The sequence below is a fragment of the Larus michahellis genome, chromosome 2 (genome assembly GCF_964199755.1).
Source record: "Larus michahellis chromosome 2, bLarMic1.1, whole genome shotgun sequence".
Classification (NCBI taxonomy): domain Eukaryota; kingdom Metazoa; phylum Chordata; class Aves; order Charadriiformes; family Laridae; genus Larus; species Larus michahellis.
Window position 1 is genome coordinate 137453862 of NC_133897.1, and position 22274 is coordinate 137476135.

The following is a 22274-nucleotide window of genomic DNA, read 5'->3' on the forward strand; positions in this document are numbered from 1 at the left end:
CACTACAATGCATGGGGCACTTCCATTAGCACCTGGCAAGTTTGATTATTTGTTCTCAAATTCGGGGGTATGTTTGTGATGGAGAGTGCACCCAGGATAAGGAGCATGATAAAAATGTCTGAAAAATGCAAAAAAACCCAATAATTAAGTTTTATTTAAGTAGGTTTGGGATTAATAAAATAATCATCTGATAATTATTGGAAAATAATAATTCATTACCTTCATTTTAGATTTTGACTCATGTTCGTAATTTTCCAAGAATTTGCAAGATAAAGGGGGATATTATTCCATTAATATCTGCATTTCATCAAAGAATCAATATTATACACAGTAAGAACTACTTACACTTTTAACACAGCAAGAAGGTATAGATAAATGGAAAAATAAATTAAGCTAACTAATACAAGTACCTCGCCTAATTGTTGGGGATTCTTTTCATCCCATAAAAAGCACTTGCTTTCATGTTCTTTCACCTTTTCATCTCCCAGAATTACATAGGTGGTGTCATATTCTCCAGACATTGACCTTCTCAATAGATCTCTAGAGACCTAACCCATCACATCCCTTGGCATGTCTGATTCCCCACGTGGGACATATACTCATCATTGGCTTGTTGTAACACATTCTTTATCCACACATTAAAGCATGTTTTGCTTTAATTTTCTCCCTTTATTCTGTTCTCCACCTCTCGCTAACAACCTGGAGCACTCACCATTTTAAAGGAAATCCCAAATTTTGCCTCATAGTGTTCAGCAATGACCCATCAGCAGTAAGCCAAGAGGCTTGGTGAGCAACATTCTCCTACATTTTTCAATAATATCCATGTATTGCAGATCTTCTCAGCATTATTTCATACGGGGTTCTTTACAGAACATTACTTCCTTCCATTTCCTTGCATTCAGCTGTGCTTGGCATACAAAAAAAAAAAAAAAAAAGCCCTAAAAATCCCCAACAACCAATGAAACAAACGAAAAAGGCTTTGTGGAGCTGCATGAAAAAAAACATCATCCTTGTACATTTGTACATAAACAGTAGCGTTTAGCTGGGATTCACCTCCGTCAATTTTAGCCATTTGAAAGGCGTTGCACCTTAGCCAGCCATTTTGATTGTTCCTACTGTCAATGAAGAGAAGTGGCTGTCTCCAGATAGTGATTCATCCTACAATCTTTTTGCATCTGTTTAGACTAGGCAGCTGACTTTCAAATAGCTGAAGGTATACACAGCACAGAGCCCTGTAAGGCTTCTTCCTCCTGTGAGCAAGGCTCCTTCTTGTAGTGCAGTGTTGCTACACTGCTGCCAAAGTCCTGCATTCAACAGGGATTAATGCATTTGCCTTGGGTGAAACAGAAATGGTGAAAAAGAACTCCCTGTCTCCCCAGCAGGTGGAAAAAGAAGGTATTCTTTTTCAGCTGCTTTCTGTGAAATTAAAAGGTGATGATTTAGCCTTCTAGAGATGTCCTTAAGTGTACTATATCACAGACCTTCCTGAAAGCTCACTTCATCTGCTCTGTTGTGTGCCAACCTCTGGGACACCATATTTCTGGAAACAGTCCCCAGCACTCAGCAGCTACTCAGCTCGCACTGCCCTGAAGGATTTCCAGCTGTAGAAAAACTTTCCTGGATAAGCAAATAAGCCTTTAACAAATTGCATACATGTGTGCAAAACCTCAGCAATATTTACATGTGCAAGTACACTGAGATTTTAAAAGTAATCAAATAGCTGTTAAAACAAAAAACATTTTATTTCCCAAACTCATAGTTTTGCTTTCCTGTGAAGTTCATGCCTTTTTTACCTAGTTTCACTCATGCTTGCTCCTGAGCCACCAAAACCAAGAGGGAAGAAACACATGCATCGTATTTAGAGAAGTAATAACTCTTCATGCATAGCTCTGAAAGAGAAAACAGTGTCCCAGTAAGACCTCACGGTTAGAAGAAAACATTTTCATATTAATCAAGTGATTAAAAAATGTTATCACAAAACCAAATTATTTGAGAAGTTCTAAGCGGGCAAACATAGCGCAGAGTGGACACTCCTCCACCCTGACTGCCAAAAGAGCTGTTGCTATAGCTGAAATGTGTCACAGCAGAGAATCTCCCACCTTTGCAATTTCCAGGTGCATGTTTAAAGTTCTTTTTGGTATTCCTGCTTCTTATCGCCTCCATCACTTTTTTGTTGACTTTTATGTCTTCTGTTCTTATACATTTTCACTTTCAGCCTCGTGATAGCCCCTTTTCATAAAAGTTCTGGTTACACTCTAGCAAAATCTTAAATCCTACAAATATTCCGAGAAGGCTCCACTTCCAGTATTACTGAAACTCAGTATTAGTGAAACTCATAAAAATTAAGAGAAAAATATCAGGACATCCAAAAAAAGCAGAATTGTTTGTTGGAAAGACACCATTCACAACTGAGGAAAGACAGATATTTGGATTAAGAAAGGATGAGAGTTTACAACTGAATGACAAATTCAATTGTTTTGGGCAATTTGAAAATCTGTGTTTCTATTCCAAGACCCAAGACAGGATTTTTAAGGATCTAAGTCTGAGCTCTAAGAAATATTTCAAACATTTTTCTTGAAACTATAACTTGAACTATGTACTCATTTACTGAGTTAACTAGCCCAGAATGAAAATGGGAAACATGCTAAAAACAAAATGAGGTGGAGTCCTTTCCAGTTCTTAAAAAGAAGATATTTTTTCAGTCTTTGGATCCACTCTGGTTAAGCAACACACAACACAGCTACAACCACAAGCAGGAGTAGGTATTTTAAATTTTGGATAAATATCCATGTTTTGTGTTTTTAACTGAAACAAACAAAACAGGGCAGTTTAATTATCTCTTAAAAGTTTTAAATTATACAAATGTAAATAAAACCAACTGCATTCATGCTGTCCTTATCTAAGAAGAGCAAATGTCATACTAGCTCTTCTGGGGTTTCGTTTATGAGATTTCAGTGTGATTGTTTATACTGGAAGATTAAAGCAAACATCAAAGAGCAACATTAGTCCCAAAAAGATGACTGAGAGATAGCAAATCATTAATAAGTCTATAACCAGGTGTGGAAAGTCTTTAACTCAAGTTATTGGAAATAATCTTTTCTGTTCCCAGGTCAGAGAAATCCATGACTGGTTGGGTATGAATGGTGACTGTGACCAAATGGCCTTATACGTGCAAAGAACTGAACTTGCCACATCAAAAGAATGTGATTTAACGTCCACTCAGCTGCACGTCTGAGAAAAGATCAAAAAGAACTTATCATAAAAGAAAGACAACCTTTTCCATGAAGATGCTATAGCCCCTCCTGCAGAGAGACCTCCCTTGGAGTGAGAAAGAAATCAGACAGCCTCTGAAACTGGAAGAAACCCAACTAAGAGCAGCTGCAAAGAAGCCAGGCTTGTCGGCCACAGCGCTCGGCAGAAGGAGCAGCACGGTGGGAGTGCTGCACCTGAAGTGCAGAGCCGTGCTCCAGCCTGGGTCCTCATTTACGCTGGCAGGCCCAGGAGCAGAAGGAGCGTAAGAAGATGCAAAGGTTAGAAAAGGTTAGAAACATCCTTCTACCTTCACTGCTCAGAATAAACTTCACTTATATTTCTTGACGAATATGTTTTGCTAAAAATAACCCAGTTTTATTTTGATTCCACTAATGAAATGTTTTTAATATTTTTTTTAAATTATCAGAAATATTAAGTTTAACTTCACATTTTTCTACATCGATAAGTTCTATTTCCATCATTATAGCTCTACAATTAAGGCTGTGGAAAAAAATATTTTTGCCTCACTGACAGTCTGGGGGCGGGAGGGGAAAGTGCTTGTGTTCCTAGGAATTAGAAGTTTCCCCTTACCGGAGATATTTTTTATAAGTTTAAGGACGGGCAGACTGAATTATTTTACTTGAGTAGGAATTAATGATTTTATTGCACTTGTATTTAAATCTCTTTAGCTTTTTAAAATACATCTTTTTCTAAAAACAAAGAATTTTAAAATTTCTTCTTTCTTATGTGGACTCTAGTATCTGAATTCAATATGAATTTCTGAACAATTGAGGCATTTGATGAGGCCTTTTTTGTGAAGAATAATAAAAATAATAATAATTTTAAAAATCTTAAACCTCTTCTCCTTCTGTCTGTGGAAATACAGTTGATCTAGACATCGTATTATTCAGGTTAAAACAATATTGCAAGTAAAATTATACAAACATTTCATTCTCAAATCAAGCCAAGGAAAAAATTTGCAAACCAACAGTCAGCCTTTGGGTGAGCCTCTTGGTAAGTTAAGTCCTGAACTTAACTTACATAACTTCTAACTTTCATAGAATCATAGAATGGTTCGGGTTGCAAGGGACCTTAAAGATCATCTAGTTCCAACCCCCCTGCCATTTTATACAGTTTAATTTTTAGTTAGCCCAAGTTTTCTATTTTTGTCAGGAATTTATCCATGTCTGAAACTGGTTTTCAATAAAAACCTTAGTTTGATGAGCCAATGAGGAAAGGTGCCATGCTGGACCTTGTTCTCACCAACAGGGGGCTGGTAGGGAATGTGAAGCTCAAAGGGCAGCCTTGCCTGCAGTGACCATGAGATGGTGAAGTTCAAGATCCTTAGGGCAACAAAGAGGGCACACGGCAAGCTCACTACCCTGGACTTCAGGAGAGAAGACTTTGGCCTCTTCAGGGATCTGCTTGGCAGAGTATCATGGAATAAAGCCCTGGAGGGAAGAGGGGCCCAAGAAAGCTGGTTAATATTCAAGAATCACCTTCTTTAAGCTCAGGAGTGATGCATCCCAACAAAGAGGAAGTCAGGCAAAAACACCAAGAGCCCTGCATGGATGAACAAGGATCTCCTGGACAAACTCAAACTGAAAAAGGAAGCCTACAGAGGGTGGGATCAAGGACAGGTATCTTGGGAGAAATAGAGAAATTGTCCGAGCAGCCGGGGATCAGGTTAGGAAAGTTAAAGCCCAGAGAGAATTAAATCTGGCAACACGAAAATCTACAGGTACATCAGTGATAAAAGGGAGACTAGGGGAAATAAAATCTTCTACAGGTACATCAGTGATAAAAGGGAGACTAGGGGAAATGTGGGCACCCTCCAGAAGGAAATGGGAGATCTGGTTACCCAGGATATGGAGAAGGATGGAGTACTCAATGACTTTTTTGCCTCAGTCTTCACCAGCAAGGGCTCTACACACAACCCAAGTCACAGAAGACAAAGGCAGGGACCGAGAGAATGAAGAAGCACCCACTGAAGGAGAAGATCAGGTTCAAGACCATCTGAGGAACTTGAAAGAGTGCACATGGGACCCAATGAGATGCATCCGTGAGTCCTGAGGGAACTGGCAGATGAAGTTGCTAAGCCACTACCCATTATATTCGAGAAGTCGTGTCAGTCCAGTGAAGTTCCCACCAACTGAAAAAGCGAAAACACAACCCCCATTTTTAAAAAGGGAAAAACGGAAGACCTGGGGAACTACACGTCAGTCAGTCTCACTTCTGTGCCCAGCAAGATCATGGAGCAGATCCTTCTGGAAACTATGCTAAGGCACATGGAAAATAAGGAGGTGATCAGTGACAGCCAACATGGCTTTATTAAATGCAAATCACGCCTGACAAATTTGGTGACCTTCTATGATGGAGTTACAGCATTGGTGGATAAGGGGAGAGCAATTGACATCATCTACCTGGGCTTGTGCAAAGCATTTGACACCATCCCGCACAGCATCCTTGTCTCCACTGATGGACCACTTGGTGTATAAGGAACTGGCTGGATGGCTGCACTCAAAGAGTTGCGGTCAATGGCTTGATGTCCAACTAGTGACCAGTGATGAGTGGCATTCCTCAGGGGTCAGTACTGGGACCAGTGTTGTTTAATATCTTTTTCAGTGGCATGGACAATGGGATTGAGCGCACCCTCAGCAAGTTTGACGATGACACCAAGCTGTGTGGAGAGGTCAACACACTGGAGGGAAGGGATACCATCCAGAGGGATCTGGACAGGCTTGAGAGGTGGGCCCATGCAAACCTCATGAAGTCCAACAAGGCCAAGGTTCTGCACCTGGGTTGGGGCAAGCACAAATGCAGGCTGGGCAGAGATTGGATTGAGAGCAGCCCTGAGGAGAAGGACTTGGGTGTGCTGGTGAATGAGAAGCTCAGCATGATCTGGCAATGTGCACCTGCAGCCCAGAAAGCAAACTGTACACTGGGCTGCATGAAAAGCAACATGGCCAGCAGGTTGAGGGAGGTGATTCTCCTCTTCTATTCTCCTCTCAACGATACTCCACCTGGAGTACTACGTCCTGCTCTGCTGCCTCCAACATAAGAAGGACATGGACCTGTTGGAGCAAGTCCAGAGGAGGGGCACAAAGATAATCAGAGGGCTGGGGCACCTCTCCTATAAAAACAGGCTGAGAGAGTTGGAGTTGTTCAGCCTGGAGAATAGAAAGATCCTGGGAGACCTTATAGAGCCTTCCAGTACCTGAAAGGGTCCTACAGGAAAGATGGTGAGGCACTCTTTCTCAGTAGATATAGCATAGTGATAGGACGAGGGGTAACAGTTTTAAACTGAAAGAGGGTATATTTATAGTAGATATTAGGAAAAAATTCTTTACCCTATGGGTGGTGAGACATTGGAACAGATTACCCAGAGAAGTTGTGGATGTCATTAACCTTTGTTCTATCACTATATGCTCTTGTAAAGAGTCCCTCTCCAGCTTTGTTTATATTTGTACATGTATATGTAGGGGTGAAAGACAATTTTAGGTACGAAATATAACTTCCCCAGTTTTGCCAGACTGAAAACAGAAATTGAAACAAACTCGACACCTTGATTTCCTGTTCTTCTACTGGGGTCTTTGAACTATGTTTTGTATTCTTATTGCTGATAATTACGATGTAAAACTGTACTTCTGCTTTTTTTTCACCTATTGGCTCCAAGTAGAAATTACATGCTACATAGATAGAACATGTTCTTCCATGCACATTCCACAGAACTCAGCAATTCTGCAAAAAATTCAAAACTAAAAGATTTTATCCCTAAAAAAACCACAAATTCTTCACTGAAAACTGAAAAGATCATGCAGGGACAACATCTCTCAGATGCAAAATGATTTTTCCTCTTATTGAGATTTTGCAATGTATTAGTGAGAAAAAAATGACCAATGAAGTGCACTAAGGGACAAGACACCTTGAGAACCCAGGCTATGGAGGATAACGGGGGCTGTCAAACAGCCGATTTAACGTTGCCTAGGACAACAATGACAGTTCTAGTATTAGAAATATTAATGGGGTTTGTTGTTGTTTTCAAATTAGACATGCTAAAATTATTTGGGAAAACTCAGAACTTCCCCACAAAAATGTTTTCTTTGTTGAAACTAAACTAATCTATTAAAACACAACTTTGATTGATAGAATATTTTTTAACATTCTTGTCCGTCATCCACAAGACTGAATATAGTTTACAAAGGAAAACAATTATGAAAAAAACCCATAAACAATGTGTGCTGGAATGAAATGACATTGCTACTCTTGGGCCAAGTACAAAGACACTTTTAATTTCAAGGAATTGATAAATACATAACAGTGACAGGAGTGACTTTTTTTCCAGGACTATTTTCTTCATTGCATTCGATAGTTAAAAAATGGGGGAGAGGAAGAAGTGTACTTAAAAGTTAGAGAAATTTAATGACTACAGTTAATGAAAGCATAGGTTTCTTGATGCCAGAAGAGAAGATTTTTGGCTCTTCTTAATGTTAGAAAAATAGATAGAAAAATCCATCCTCCTCTTCAAAGAAGAACTTAGTTAGCTACAGTTGCTCACAGGAAAAAGAGACCGAAATAACAAAGGGTTATCTATTTATTAGTGAAAGAAACATATCTAAAAGAAGACAGAGGTGAGGTTGTCAAGGTAGATTTTCCTAACAATTCCCTGAAATTTTAGCCATGTGGATATAAATTCTGCTATGGTACTTGCCCTCAGGTATCATACCCTAGAGAACATACTCAGTTCAGTTTACTAGATAAGACAAAACTTTTCCTTCCTTTTTTTCCTGTTTTCAGAGATTATTTTTATACATATCAATCTCATGTAAATTCTAGCTCACATAACATGCTAGCTAGAGCATCTATTCTATTCAATACTTTAATTATATGCATGTTTTTACAAGAGCACTGTGTTTCAATACGCAAAGTTAATGATATAATCGCCATCTTGGAAAGGATGGGCAACCAGAAGAGCCTCTCATGAATAAATGCATTTGGATCCAGGGCTCCAAGTGTTTGCATCAGCTGCTCACCTCCCACGGGATGAAGGGAGAGTCAGAATTGAAACAAAAGCATCAGTTCTCCACTTGTGATCAGACTGCATGTTGAAATATGCCCTGCCCAGTTTTGTCAACTTTAATGGGCACATAGTTGAAGTATTGGAGGGGTTAATAATGTCAATTTCAATTGTTTTTATTTCACCATTCAGTACATATGTGCATGCTATTTGACCAGTACACCATGGCTAAAGATGAAGTAATTCACTTTCACATGGCTAGCAGTCTGCTACGGAGAAAATAAGGATGATGTACAAAGCTAATTCCACTACTAAAATGTTTACTAGAGGTGGCAACACACGCAAATGATCAAGAATTAGAGCACTCACAGTAGTGAAGATACTTGTTTGATAATGGAGGAAGATCTCAAAGCAGATTTTTACACGGCATTCTCACATTTCATCTGTTTTGGTTATTTCTTTCAAGCTGAAGAGTGGTGACCAGCTCCCGCTGAAGTCACTGACAGCCTGCCATGCACCCTTGAAATAACTGCAGAGGTCTCAATGGGCTCCAAGTAGAAGGATTAATTGGCGTTTCTAGGATAAACTTTCTTAAACTTTCTTGTGCCCTGATTAAATTCCTGTAAATATCTAAAGCAAGGCCACACTAAGTTTCAACTGAAGTCCAGTTGCACTTTATCAGAGCATGACCAGGCCTTAGCCATCTTCTATATCGTAGCACATACAGTTTTACATAACTACTTATATGGAACCGGAATCACCCCATCAGTCACTGGTAATCATCGCTTTACAATATGGCAGTGTTATCTAAAGATGCAGCTGAGGCCAATGCAAACAGCATTAATTGAAGACAAGAGACTTTCCATGGGCTAAAGCACTTACAATGCAAATCAAAAAGATAATAGAAGAGGTGAGAAAGTTAATAAGTTTTATCAGTATTGTCAAGTTCATATTAACTGATAAAGATAGGAAAGACAATAAGCTATTCCTGAACGCACACACAGCCCTCCAGTGGATGTCTGTTGATGTCCCCTGGCCACATAAATCCCCAGAGGATATGAGTTGCTACAACACCTGAATTCCTGCTCTCTGTTAGTTTGTACAAGCTCTTGCAACTCACGTCATTAGTTAGGGAAGTTTCTTGGCTTAACGTGGCACATTGCAACAGATGAGCAGGTGCAGAATGTACTGATATTGAGTCTTAAGGAGAAAAATGGACTAAATTGTTGCCTTAGTTCATGGGATGGACCTTGGTAATTGAACATTGAACATAGTACTTGCAAAGTAAAATTCATTAGTTTTAAATCACTATCACATTTGCATTAACAGTTGCACGTAAACAGAGATGACTTGCTAACCTGCAGTAACTCTTTCCGTCCCAAATAGCTCTTCACAGCCTTCTCACCTAAACAAAGGTGGTGTAAAAGTACCAAATTAAAAACAAGGAAAAGCATCCCATTTTTTGACAGTAACCTCACTCTCTGTTTTCCTTCCTTACATGCCTATATGTCACATCCCTTCTGAACAAATACCCATTGGTCACAGACATCAGAGATGATATCTACTACTAAGTGTGGCCAGGACATGGACCTGCTGTCCTCACGTTTAGACCTGAGGTTGCAGTGAAGAAGATCTGAGTGTCGATCCAGCAGGCAGTCCGAGGTAAAGCAGGGCTGCAGGTAGGAGAGGCAGGCAGGAGGCTCAAGGCAGATTTGTAACTGAAGACGCAATCCTGAGCTACGGCAGGACAGCTGCAGACCGGTGGGCCAGTGAGGATCAGAGTGGTGTTTGTCCCTGGTGGGACAGTGACACATCACAGCCACGATGCTGATATTGGAGTGGTTTTCGTGCTGCCTGAAGTAAGTTAACATCTCACAGGGCTTCACTGGCATACGACATCTCCTTTCTGCTTTTGCCCTGTGTGAAGTAATACTGGAGATGGGAAATACAGGTGAAAGACCAAAAAAGAAAGGGAATATAAAAAACTAAGACCAATAACTTGGCTAGGCAGAGAAAGGGGCTGACTGCGAGCTGTCCTGAGTTTCTTTCCCTTAGCCAACATGTAACTTAGCCTCCTATCACCATGACACTTAAATTATATTTCTAAGGTCTCTTTCCCTTAAAAAGATAGCAATGATAGAGTTGCTGGTTTGGGGTTTTTTTTCAGCTTTCCACAAGCTGTTTTTTAAACTTGGGCATAATCTCCAAACCAAGTCAGACCTGAGCACAGACTAGAAGCACACAGAATTTTCAAAAATTAAGAGCACAAAATTAGACTCCTACTCCAAATTCAGAATTGCAAAATGAATGATCTGATTTTCTGAAGTTCTCACACACAACAGCTCCCGCAGATGTCAGCAAAAACCTTAACTCAGAGTTTGACTTCCGTGCTTTGGAAATCAGGTCACTTATTCAGGTACCTAAATATAGGTTTAGAAGAGTAGCTACAGCTTTTATTTATTTTTTAAATATTTAGATTCAAAGCACGTTATTGCTCCAGCTCACACAAGAGAATTTTGCAAAACTTAGGCCAGGATCTAAATTTGGTAAGGAAACATTAAGTCCAGGGGCGTATAACGCCAGGGCTTCAGTCCTCCACACCAACGCACAGGTCCCCATCCATTTGTAAGAGGAATCTCAGCCTTTTGCTCTTGTGACCCTGTAAATGATCCTGACAGTTCAACATCAGCCCCTTCCTCAGCTGCCCTTTGTTCTTCTTCACACAACTAATGCTTCCTAAAACACTGAATTAAATAAATAGTAAGTGCATGGCTGGGTGCAAGAAACTCAGGCAAGGATTAAAGTGCCACCGTTACATATTAGAAAAGCATGAGTATGCAGAAATTGTTAATTACGTGGTTTTGATTGTTTAGAATGGTATAATGTGCATAACTATAAAAGTAAATGGGAAGTGGCAGATTTTTCTCCAGGCACTTTTCTTTGATTTGCCTGAAAAATAAGTATGTTCGGTTTTGTCTCTCTGTCTGTCTCATTTGCTACCAGGACATTAACAGAGTAATGACTTTTTCAAATGACAGACCTTGAATCACTAAGTGGAAACCCACTAGAGGCACAATCAGGTGGTAACCTTCAAAATTTTCATGACATATCCACTGTGTATGAGATGATCCTTACTGGAATCATGTTTATTTTTAGGCTTCATTTCTTTGTTGCTTTATGTATGCTCAGTGCATAGATCCAGCTATGCAAGAGGTGATTTTTTACCCTTCCCCTACAGCTGGCAAGTGAAAGACTTCTTGTCTCTCTGCTTTCAGTATGGCAAAACCATGCAGTATTACCACTTAAAAACCAAATCTTTGTGGTTCTGCTGCTACTCTCCCCTCTATTTCAATCAAAAAAATTAATTTGGGCAGTCTAAACAATGAGGACGCTGATAGCAACAGTATGACTCCAAAACAGCTTCTTCAAAACAAAGTCTTTTTTTCCTGCACCTCAAGATATAAAGCATGAAGGAAAATACAGTAAATATTGGGTTCTGCACATGTATTTCCACTTAGCTAAGTCTTTCTTTGCTAGAGTCTGCAAACTTTCCCTCAGCCCTTCATCTCTAGCTGGAAGACCCGGAGAATCCTGATTGCAGAGAGCAATAAACATGATTGCCAACAGGTCAATAGGCTGTTTACTCCCCCCTTTTTCCTAAACTCACCGTCTGTAAGATTTAGCATGCCCTTCAATGGTCAGCTGAATATCCGTAAGTCTGTTGGTTTCCTTTCTAATGAACTCTACCAAGAAATGCCATCCCATGCCAGGTCTATTACTAGTACATAGACACACATCATTCTTGTACTGGTAAAAAAATGGCAGACAGCAACACTTCGGGTGCACGATGACACTTGAGAACAGCTCCTGTTTTGTGGGGTTTGAAATAGGAGCAACAACAGATGAGTCTTAATCCTACCACATCTGTTTTTAAGGGTCCATAAAAAGCAGAGTGTAAATTTTGCAGTGTAACTGCAATTATTACCACAGGAAGCTGGACTCAAGGAATTTCATTAATCCATCAAGAAACCCAATGTGTGTTGTGGCAGGTTGAGGCAGTCAGACTGCCACAACAACAAAGGGCCAGCACATTCAGGTGTAACAGCAGGCAGCAGAAAAGAGAATGCTCTTTCATACTGCTTGATAAATTATGACCCACAGGTCCTAAGAGTGCAGACCTTGGGGTGAGAGAGACCCAAATCCGGGCTTGCAGTCCAGCCTGGAGAAGCCAGGAGGAACCGTTTAGGGCCAGTAGATTCCACAAGGGTTCCTGACCACCCCGCTGGGACTGCAGCCCTGGGTGTTCTCCTCCCACCACACCCTCTCCCCCCTCAGCCCCGGGCAGACGTGAGCCACAGCAACAGGGAGCCGAGAGCTGCCAGTGCTCGAGGCGGGTCTCAGCTGGCAGCAGCCAGACAGGCGCTTCCCAGCCTCCTCTGTACTCCCTCCCCCACCTTGCACTGCCTTTTTTTTTTCCCCTCTCTCCCTGTGTGACACTTCACTGATGGATTTAACAAGTCATGGAGAGAAGGTTTTTATCATCCAAGAAGACAACTAAGCCAACCATTCAGATTCTCACGTAGGAGCAGTCCCCAGGCTTCCCCACAGCCAGCCACCTCCCAGGAGCCACCAGGGGAAGGGGAAAAATGAATGCCCTTTCTGCATTCACCTTTCTATATGTCTGTGTTATTTCCATATCACTTAAACTACTCGTGTGGGTTTCCGAGTGACGGGCACGTGGACAGAAAGGTTCAAGATGCTGAGAGCAGGGATGTTGTCATGGTAACAGAGAGGGGAGGCCCGGTGATTAGAAACTTGGAGGCAGGTAATTAAAGATGCCCAGAAGCCAGGGACAAGGGTTTGATACCGCCCGGTTACCCTGAGGCAAATTTCAAATGAAGATGAAACCTTCTGCCCCGTGCTCATAATTAACGGTTCCAATTGTGCTCTCAGGCACAGGGATTCACAGCATTTGCATTCCACTGAGGGAAAGTACTGTTTGTAACAGAATACTGAATCATCATTTTCCTATGCATTTTGCTATCTGTGTTTCTGCAGTGACAGTATACAACTGAAACAAAATCCCTAGCCAGGTGCAGGTGACCCTGTAATTGGTGACATCAAATTTATTTGGTACCCATTATTCACAAGGTAAATTGTCAATGACTAAAAATATTCTGAAAATGTACTTGCCCATGCACAAAGATCTGTCTGACTCATTATAGGGTGAATGATGATATGATTTACCAAAAAAAAAAAAAAAGAAATTACCCACTTGCGAGGAGAAACAAAAAAAAACCAGCCTTACTCTTTCGCATTGCAAATATATATGGTTCAGCATGACAAATGAAATTTTAACTTCCTTCTCTCTGTGTTAGCAAGCATATAATTATACACAGTTAATTTATTTGTATTCATTACATCCACATGGATGCTTGAGTATCCATGTGAACTCTCAGAGACAGATGTGTTGCTACAGGCAGGGTCCTGTACACTACATGATATGGTGACTCTGCAGTTTATCCCTTGCTGCAAAATATGGTCCAGGTACTTGGCTTTCATCGTGCACAAAAGTGGCTCTAGCGAAGCCTTTGTGGTGCAAGGAAAAGCCTGCGAATGTGAGCTGAATATCAACTGCAACAGTCATGTGTTCCTGCACTAGCAAGCAGACTAAAACAATAGGATACAGATCTCAGCAACATCGTTTATCTTAAAGGGCTGCTAACTCTGAAACTCTGAAAGTAGGAAATGATCATCAGAAAGTGTTGCGAACACCACAAAATAATATAGCAGTAGTAACAGAAGATGTCCAGATTCAAATCTGAAGCTCCTGCAAAAAAGCCCAAATTCCCAGCAGTGATGCAGAATCTAGGGATCTTGGCACAAATTTTGTCTTTGTAGTAGAATGATTTTCACCTACAAACTCATGCAATTATATATGCACAAATCTAAATGGATGATTTTTTGCTGTATGTTTGCAGGAAATGTTATTGTAGTTAGTGCAATGCATCTCACGAACCAGAACTCAGAAAATATAAAATGGCTGCTAGGTATGTCATCTTTTTACACTGAAGTCTTTCAGAGAGTGATTCCGTCCACTGCATGTTGTCTATATTTTGTGCTATGTGCACAACCATAAATCTGAAACTAAAGAATTATTGTGAATTTAGTAAACAAAAAACAAAAAAAAAACCACAAAAAAACCAAAACATGCCCAGAAGAAAAAGCAGCCTCTCATTTTTGTTTTGTTTAAAAATGTGGAGGAACTAGACCATATCAATATTATTTTAAAACATCGACCAGTATGACATTTCAAAACATTGAAAAGTATGACATTTTAATGAAGTAAGGTGCACAAATAACGTCAACTCTGCCCTTGCTCACTACCATATTGAAAGTCTTTTTTGTCAGCTGGTTACAGCCACCTTAACTTGCAGCAAGTAAGAGGCCATTCATTCAGCTCAACACCTGGCAGCCTGCCTTGCTTCTGGAGCTAAATTTCTGTGTCGCAGACTTTCAGGGGAAGACGATAGTGGCAGATCCTTCAATAGCAGCCACTACATGCAGTGAAAGGAAAGAGTCTTATTACTGCAGTCATTTGTTGCCATAGCTTCCCATGTTAAAGCCAAAGAAGCCATTAAAGCATCTTTCTACCAGAGGCCAAAGATTTTCATTCAATTACACCCATTCTAAGTGCAATAATTTGAGTTTAGCAAAAGCATATCTTCCCAAAAGCCGTCCATGTTCAATTTGAACATGCGTGCTATTTTTCATTTCAGTTTCTGAGGGTTTGACTTCCAGCCACTGGTTCTTCTTCTTCTTGGGTATTTTTGACCCAGGAGAACATTTAGACATTCTAATCAAGTACCTTCTTGATCTTCCTTTTAATAAACTGTCTGTTGTATCCACTTGTCACGCAAAAACATAGCCTGGGAAGAGAAAAATCTGATTTTCGTCAACTTAGTTCTGCAGCATCGCCTTTTCAGAGCATCCCACCTTGCATTCCTACTCTATACTTTTTGGATCATAAGTTGGCTCTCATTTTGACATAAATAACATCATCAATTCTGTCAAACGGTGCTGTTTTCTGCCTTCCCCTCACAGGTCTATAATACCTTTATACGCATCAGGGTGATTTTTATTCTCCTGAGGGGTAAAAATCACTCTGATGCACATACAGGTATTTTTTACTCTCCTGAAGAGTAAAAATCTCTCCCTCCCTCTCTCACCCTCTCCACCAATAAAGTCAGCAGCTTTATGCTTATTTTAAAGACTGGCAAACAGAAGCACAGAGAGGATAACGCCTTACTCTGTATCATGTATCAGATAAGGGCAGAGCCCTGTAACCTAAATCTCCTGGCTAAATCTAACAATGCATTAGTAACACCAGTTCTGCTATCTCTAACCCTTACTGCTTCATAATGTAGTTTCGTATGTTAAAATGTATCAAAGATGTATAGTATTTCCACTTTTTCAGGAAACTTCTACCTGTTTTCCTATAAGACACTTGCAAATTCAGTGCAAATCTACCAAAAGGGGATTTTCTGCTTGGTTACTTAACAGACAGAGAAGAAATCTATGCAGGTGGGAAACTAGACCACTATGACTCTTAGTTTAGGACATTCTGCTTAAGGTGCATACCAAACAAAATGTAAAACAGAAACACCCGTTTCTACCAGAGAAAAAATGAGGCAATGCAGGCATAAAACATCCCCTGTATTCTGAATACACCGATCACCCAGACTAACAGAAAGGCAATCTCCTACCAACGAGGTATTGATCTCCACATTGCATGCACAAGCATTTCCTGGAAGTGTCAGACGGTGGATTTATAAACTCTGTAAACATTAGAGGCACAGATGTGCATTTAGTGAATCGTTTCAGTATTACAGATGCCATGCTGTCTCAAGCTATATTCGATTTGAAATAAGCAACCTATGTTTTATAAGTTTAGTGATTTAATTATTGTGAAGTCTCAATGTAGACACACAATAGTTAACCAGCTTGTGGTCAAGTCAGGCAAAACTGATTTACATCACAGATGTAATCCAATGCACTGAAGAGTACACATCAAACTACATTCTTCCTATTCCAGAAAGGAAAAAAAAAAAAGAGTTATGTTCTAAAAGCTGTCAAATCATGACTTCCTACTGGACAAGTCAATGAAGATGCTAACAGACATGTCGGGGGTGGACAATCACATGGAAGACTCGGTAACTGCTTAGCTGTTTACTACTAACACTGTGATTTCCAAAGAGTAAGGTGACTGACTCGTTATCCGACATGATGTGAATCTGTCAGAATTATATGAGCTAATAGTGTCATAACATACATAGTTTAGATAAATCATTCATAATTTACCATCTACAAGTGGCATCTACCTAGCTACCTGTGCTCTCATATGAATCCCATTAAATGTACCTTCACAGTGGTCATGGATTTCTCCTGACAACCATGACTATAAAGGCAGAAAAAGTTATCAAACCTCACATCATATTTTGTCTACTGACGCCCATGAACGAGTGTCATGCAGTGTCCATAAAGATAGGATGACTTCAGTCCCAGGGTGATATTCATTATCCAGAACAACCAAAAGAAGATGGAAGATGTGGTTAGGCCTGAAGTAGACCCATTGCATCCTCATTTGGTGGCTGGGACTCAGATGAGATTCCCTACAGAATCTAAAAGAGTACCAAAGCATCCTACTTCAGACATAACACCTGCTTAAGTGCTTCAAATCCAGGGACGAAATATAACCTTCAAAATGATAACAATGAACGGGAAAGCCAACTCCCTATCACTGTAGGGTAATATGCTCTTGATATATGCTCACTACTCAGAACTGATCTAGGAAAAGAATTAGACCTTTAATATTCTGTTTTCTTCACTGCTTTATTTGCCACCTAAGAAGACTGTGATCATGCACAAAGTGAACTTGGGCTCCCCCATAGTCAAATTCTGTTATGGAGACAGGATAACACTGTTAGGATCACAAGACCATTAAGATGCACTGTGTGGTGTTTCAAATTCCAGTGTCAATTCTTCTCACAGATAGATGCTCTTCCCATGGTGCAAGGTGATCATCCCTTTTCAAATTCCAGGTTGGACTTAGACTGGGAGCAAAAGTGTGTGCACATGCACGTAACTGCACAGCTACAAGTGGGGCTGTGGGGGGCACATATCCATGTGTTCATGCCTGCCTGTGACTATATGAGAAAGCTTAAGAAAGGTTTAAAGAACTGATTTGCCCTCTGCTTTCTTGGGTCTTTTCTACCGATTGCTGCAGAAACACTTTGATTACTGTTCTGACGCCCCTACTTCCATTGGGCTGTACCTCATCGTTAGCGTGATACAACTTTCACAGCATGCTGCTCCTTGGGAAGAGCAAGAAATGGTGATTTTGGCAGGTTTCCTCTGGTGGGGGTACACAGAGAATGAAGAGGGAAATCTTACTGCCTCACTCACAGAGGGATGGACGCAAACCATCCTGTGTATTTTGCACCTACAGAACTTACTTGTCTGATCATACCAAGGATACATTTCTGCTTGTCAGGTTTTAATTTAGCTGGTATACACAGGGAAGAAATCTGAATTATTGGATTCCTATTGGCATAGGAATTATTGCCAGACTTCTGTGGACTCCAAAAGTCTCAGAATTTTACTTTTACTACCTGTCTACTCAATTTCTCAGGTATCTCTTGATTTTTGCAGTATTCATAATTCACATAACCTCAACTAGTAATTCCACAACTGTTTTAATGTAAAACAGACTAACAAAACGTCGTGCGGGTACACACCTTCCTGAATCCTGCCACTTTATTTAACTATGAACAGATGTTTGATAAATCTTTACCTTTGTTTCAGTAACTGCTTTGCATCAATTTAAAGCCCACTAAAGGCTAAAACATTTCCAAGAATGTAAACCATGAATTGATCTAAATTTACTACTCTGACTTTCCTTGCCACCTGTCAAATAATAGATTTTCTTTCTATGTATATTGCTAGATTTTAGTCACTAAATAGATGAAAAGCTTTTCAGACCTGACATTGCTATCTCAAAAGGTCAAATAAACCTAAAGACAAGTAAGTCTGAGTAAGGGAATCAGAGCAGATGACAGCTTTGATTAAAGAGTGAAAGATTCCAAGCATATTCAGGGGTGGTTGTAAATGGTTATTATCTGCATGAATAAGACACATCTTTGTAAGACACATTCAGAATGAAACACCAGGAGGATAAGAACAGTCTGAAATAACAGAAGGTCTTATAGCAGAGACAATATACTGAGGGAGGTCACGGCGTGCACTCAAGATCTGGAGTACCCCCTCCCAATAGCAGCTAAATGTTATCATTTGTTATGTAGGCATTTTCATTTGTTTTCATTTCCTTGAGAGTAGCAATGGTAGCTGAACTCAAATTTAGGAGCTCAACTTACTTTTGAAAACAACATTGGGGATAATCATTCGTAATACAATCTCCTTAATAAGAATTCTGATGCAAGAAAAATATGGGAATTTATAAATGTACCAAAACTACTACCAATTTTTATGTGATTTACTGCCCTCTGAGTTAGAGAGCATGAAAAATATATTGACTGTTCTCTTGTGCATTGCAGGACTACTTTTTTATTTTTAAATCAGTTTATGCCAGCAGAACACAGATGTTTTCATGGTATACTTTTTATTGTGTTTCCCTCTCCTTTTTAAACTTGGAATAGCATTTTAATTAATCTTACAATGATACATTTTAAAATCAAAACTTGCAGAAAAGATCACAACAATGATCTCCTTTAGCAGATAATGTATTTAGGAAACAAACAAAACTTTAGAAAAATACATATGATTATTTCCATCAAACCTGAAAAATGTATTGGTTCCTCTAGCTCATTTATGTACTGCTATAAAAAACAATAGACTCTTGGAGTCTGTCAAATCTTAGATTAATAATAAATGAACACCAAATGATAAACACGACCTTTTGCTGTTCGATTGCAGAAGATTACTGCAGGATAAATACTAACAGGAAGCTGAGCAATGTTAAACATACTGCTTAATGGATACATTAATTACAATAGGAAAATGTATCCAAAATTCACACTAAGCTAAAAGGATCGGGCATTATAAATACTTAAAGGGTGGGTGTCAGGAGGATGGGGCCAGGCTCTTTTCAGCGGTGCCCAGTAACAGGACAAGAGGTAACGGGCACAAACTTGAGCATAGGAAGTTCCACCTAAACATGAGGAGGAACTTCTTTACTTTGAGGGTTGCAGAGCACTGGAACAGGCTGCCCAGAGAGGTGGTGGAGTCTCCAACTCTGCAGACATTCAAAACCTGCCTGGATGTGTTCCTGTGCAACCTGCTTTAGGTGATCCTGCTCTGGCAGGGGGGTTGGATTAGATATCTGTGATATGTTAAAAAAAAAAATGAGTTTTGGAACTCATTATATTATATGGAAAAATATTTTAACAGCAATTACTTTTCAAGATTTAATTGCAGAAATATACAGAGAATTCAGTCATGTTAAGCTGTAGAACTACAGCCTTTGATTTCTTGATGATGCTGAGGTAGAAACATATACTGATTGGGAAGAGAAATGCTGACTGGCAAGGGAAAATGGGTGAACGCGCAAGAAAGGCTGCAGCAGGAATAGTGCAATAATGCACAACCTTTTTTCCCTTTCCAAGAAATGGGCTAATTTCTGGTCTGTTTGTATTCCTTCCAGTGGATTTTAAAAACAGGGCATAGATGACAGCAGATTCATCCAAGTGGTGGATAGACACAAGATGTATAAGAAACTCTATTACCAGCATGGTGCAGAGCTGGAGCAGAATATAGGAGCACCACTCTGCCACAGTCTTAGATGATTGGGTTGAAGACCTAAAATTTCAAGCAGAATTTTGGTGGAGAGAATGAAATAACCCAAACCAGAATATGTTCAGAAGAGAGACCTTGCATGACCTACTTGCCTTTGTCATACTTATAGAATGACAGAGGCCATTAGAGTTTATCTTTTAGAAAATGAAGACAACAAAATATCTACTAACACCACATTTTAATATGGCCAGATCAAGGGTCACACATTTATGAACCTTACTTAAAGAATTCATGAAAGCAGTGACACGATAACAAGGGTCTTAGAGTCCTCATACATAATAAGTTAGACCAGCAGTATCTGCAGCCTGTTATAACTAGGAGAGTAAGCAGAAATGGGTATATGGAAATAGGTATTTGAGGGAATATTTCCTTTTTCTAGCACGTAAGTGAGACTACTAGTAATATATGAGTAGTAACCAGTTGTACTGTCAAAAATCTGTTGAAAACATGCCTCATCCTGAAAGAGTTCAAGCCCTGTTTAGCTTATTCATAAGACAAGGCAATTTGTTTGTGGTCTACAAATATTCATATGAGAAGTGATTTCTGATGACACACCACTTTTTAATCTAGCAAAACAAACTGACCATGAGATGCCAAGGGTAAAAATAGACCCTGGAAAGACAAAAACTATGAAAACATTACAGCCATTTTTTAAGAGCTACTTAAATAGCCTAGCAAGTAAGACACTGGGTTACTTAAATAGCCTAGCAAGTAAGACACTGGGTTACCCATTTCTTAGTATATAAATCAAAATGGCATTTTTAGAACATATAGGAAATAAAGATCAGAGAGATATCATGCTTACAAGATAATTATTAACACCTAAATTTCTTTGCCCAGTGTATTGTGATCAACATTTTTTCCCTGGGCACTGAGTATGTGACTGTAGCTAGGGACTGGTCTGCTCATAGGAACTTTGAGTCTTCACCTGACATGCTGGCTGTACCCTATATTGCTCAGGGTATGTTGCTATAGAATCTGTCACCATCCAAAAGGATGAGACTGCTGTGGAGCCATTTTGCTAAGCACAGTGTCACTTTGCTCGCTTTCTCTCTGTGACCGTCTTTACAAAGATCTAACTGCATGATCCTAATGCTTTGATTTCCTTAGGGATGCTACCTATATTTTTTAATACAGAGAGAGAGAACATTGTAAATACTAAGTGTTAATGTAAAATACATATTCAGGAACAGATAGTAGCTTGAGGAGAATTGGAAATGTACTCCAGGATTTTTACAGCAATGATGGGCAGAATTAGATTATAAAAATTGCCAAAAGGATTGCATTCAGACTCATGGATGCTTTTTTTCTGCTGGAACTTGCATCTAAGGCTGTTCCTTGGAGGGGTCTGTTACTGACAGGTGCAAGATAAGCAAATAATCATTGTTCCACTGAAGACTAGACCTTCTGGAAATAAGCAAGCACTAATCAGCCTACTCTGAACTCAGCTATTTCTTCTTAACTTGTCTCAGGAACTTGCAGATGAAGTCCTTTCCCCATCCAGAAGGGAGAAGGAAAGGAAAGATCCTGGGAAAGGTAGTCACCTCTCTGACCTCCGTGGCCAAAAGCCTAATTCTATAGACTACACTTTTCTTTGGTTTCGATATGGGAAAAGTCTTATTACTCTATTCCAGAGTCCTCACAATCATCGCATTGTCATTTTGCTGATATAAAGATGATAAAAGACCCAGCTAATTGACCTCTGGAAAATAGATATATTAATAGTGACAACTCCTCTTTCCTGCACAGAAAGAGAGCCCAGCTTCATTCAAATGTAAGGGAATATGATGAAATTTTATTTCCTAATAACCCAGAGACACAAGTAGGAAGAGCACTGAAATAGGGATGTGCCACGTAAAAAAAAAAATATTCAATGGGTAAAAAGGAAGTTCAAGACTAAAAATGAGGTAGTCCTTCACTGATTGTTTTGCAACCAAAATCTCAGACTGTCTTATGACCAAAATTAATGATGTATGAATATTGTGTTTTCCAATATAATTCCTTTCTCAAATAGAAACATTAACGAACAATCAGTAACAAGATCTTGAAGAAATTACTTTATTTTTGCAGTATAGAGAAAAGGCAGAGAGAAAGAATGGATGTCACTAATCCATCATCACTCACATTCCTTGCA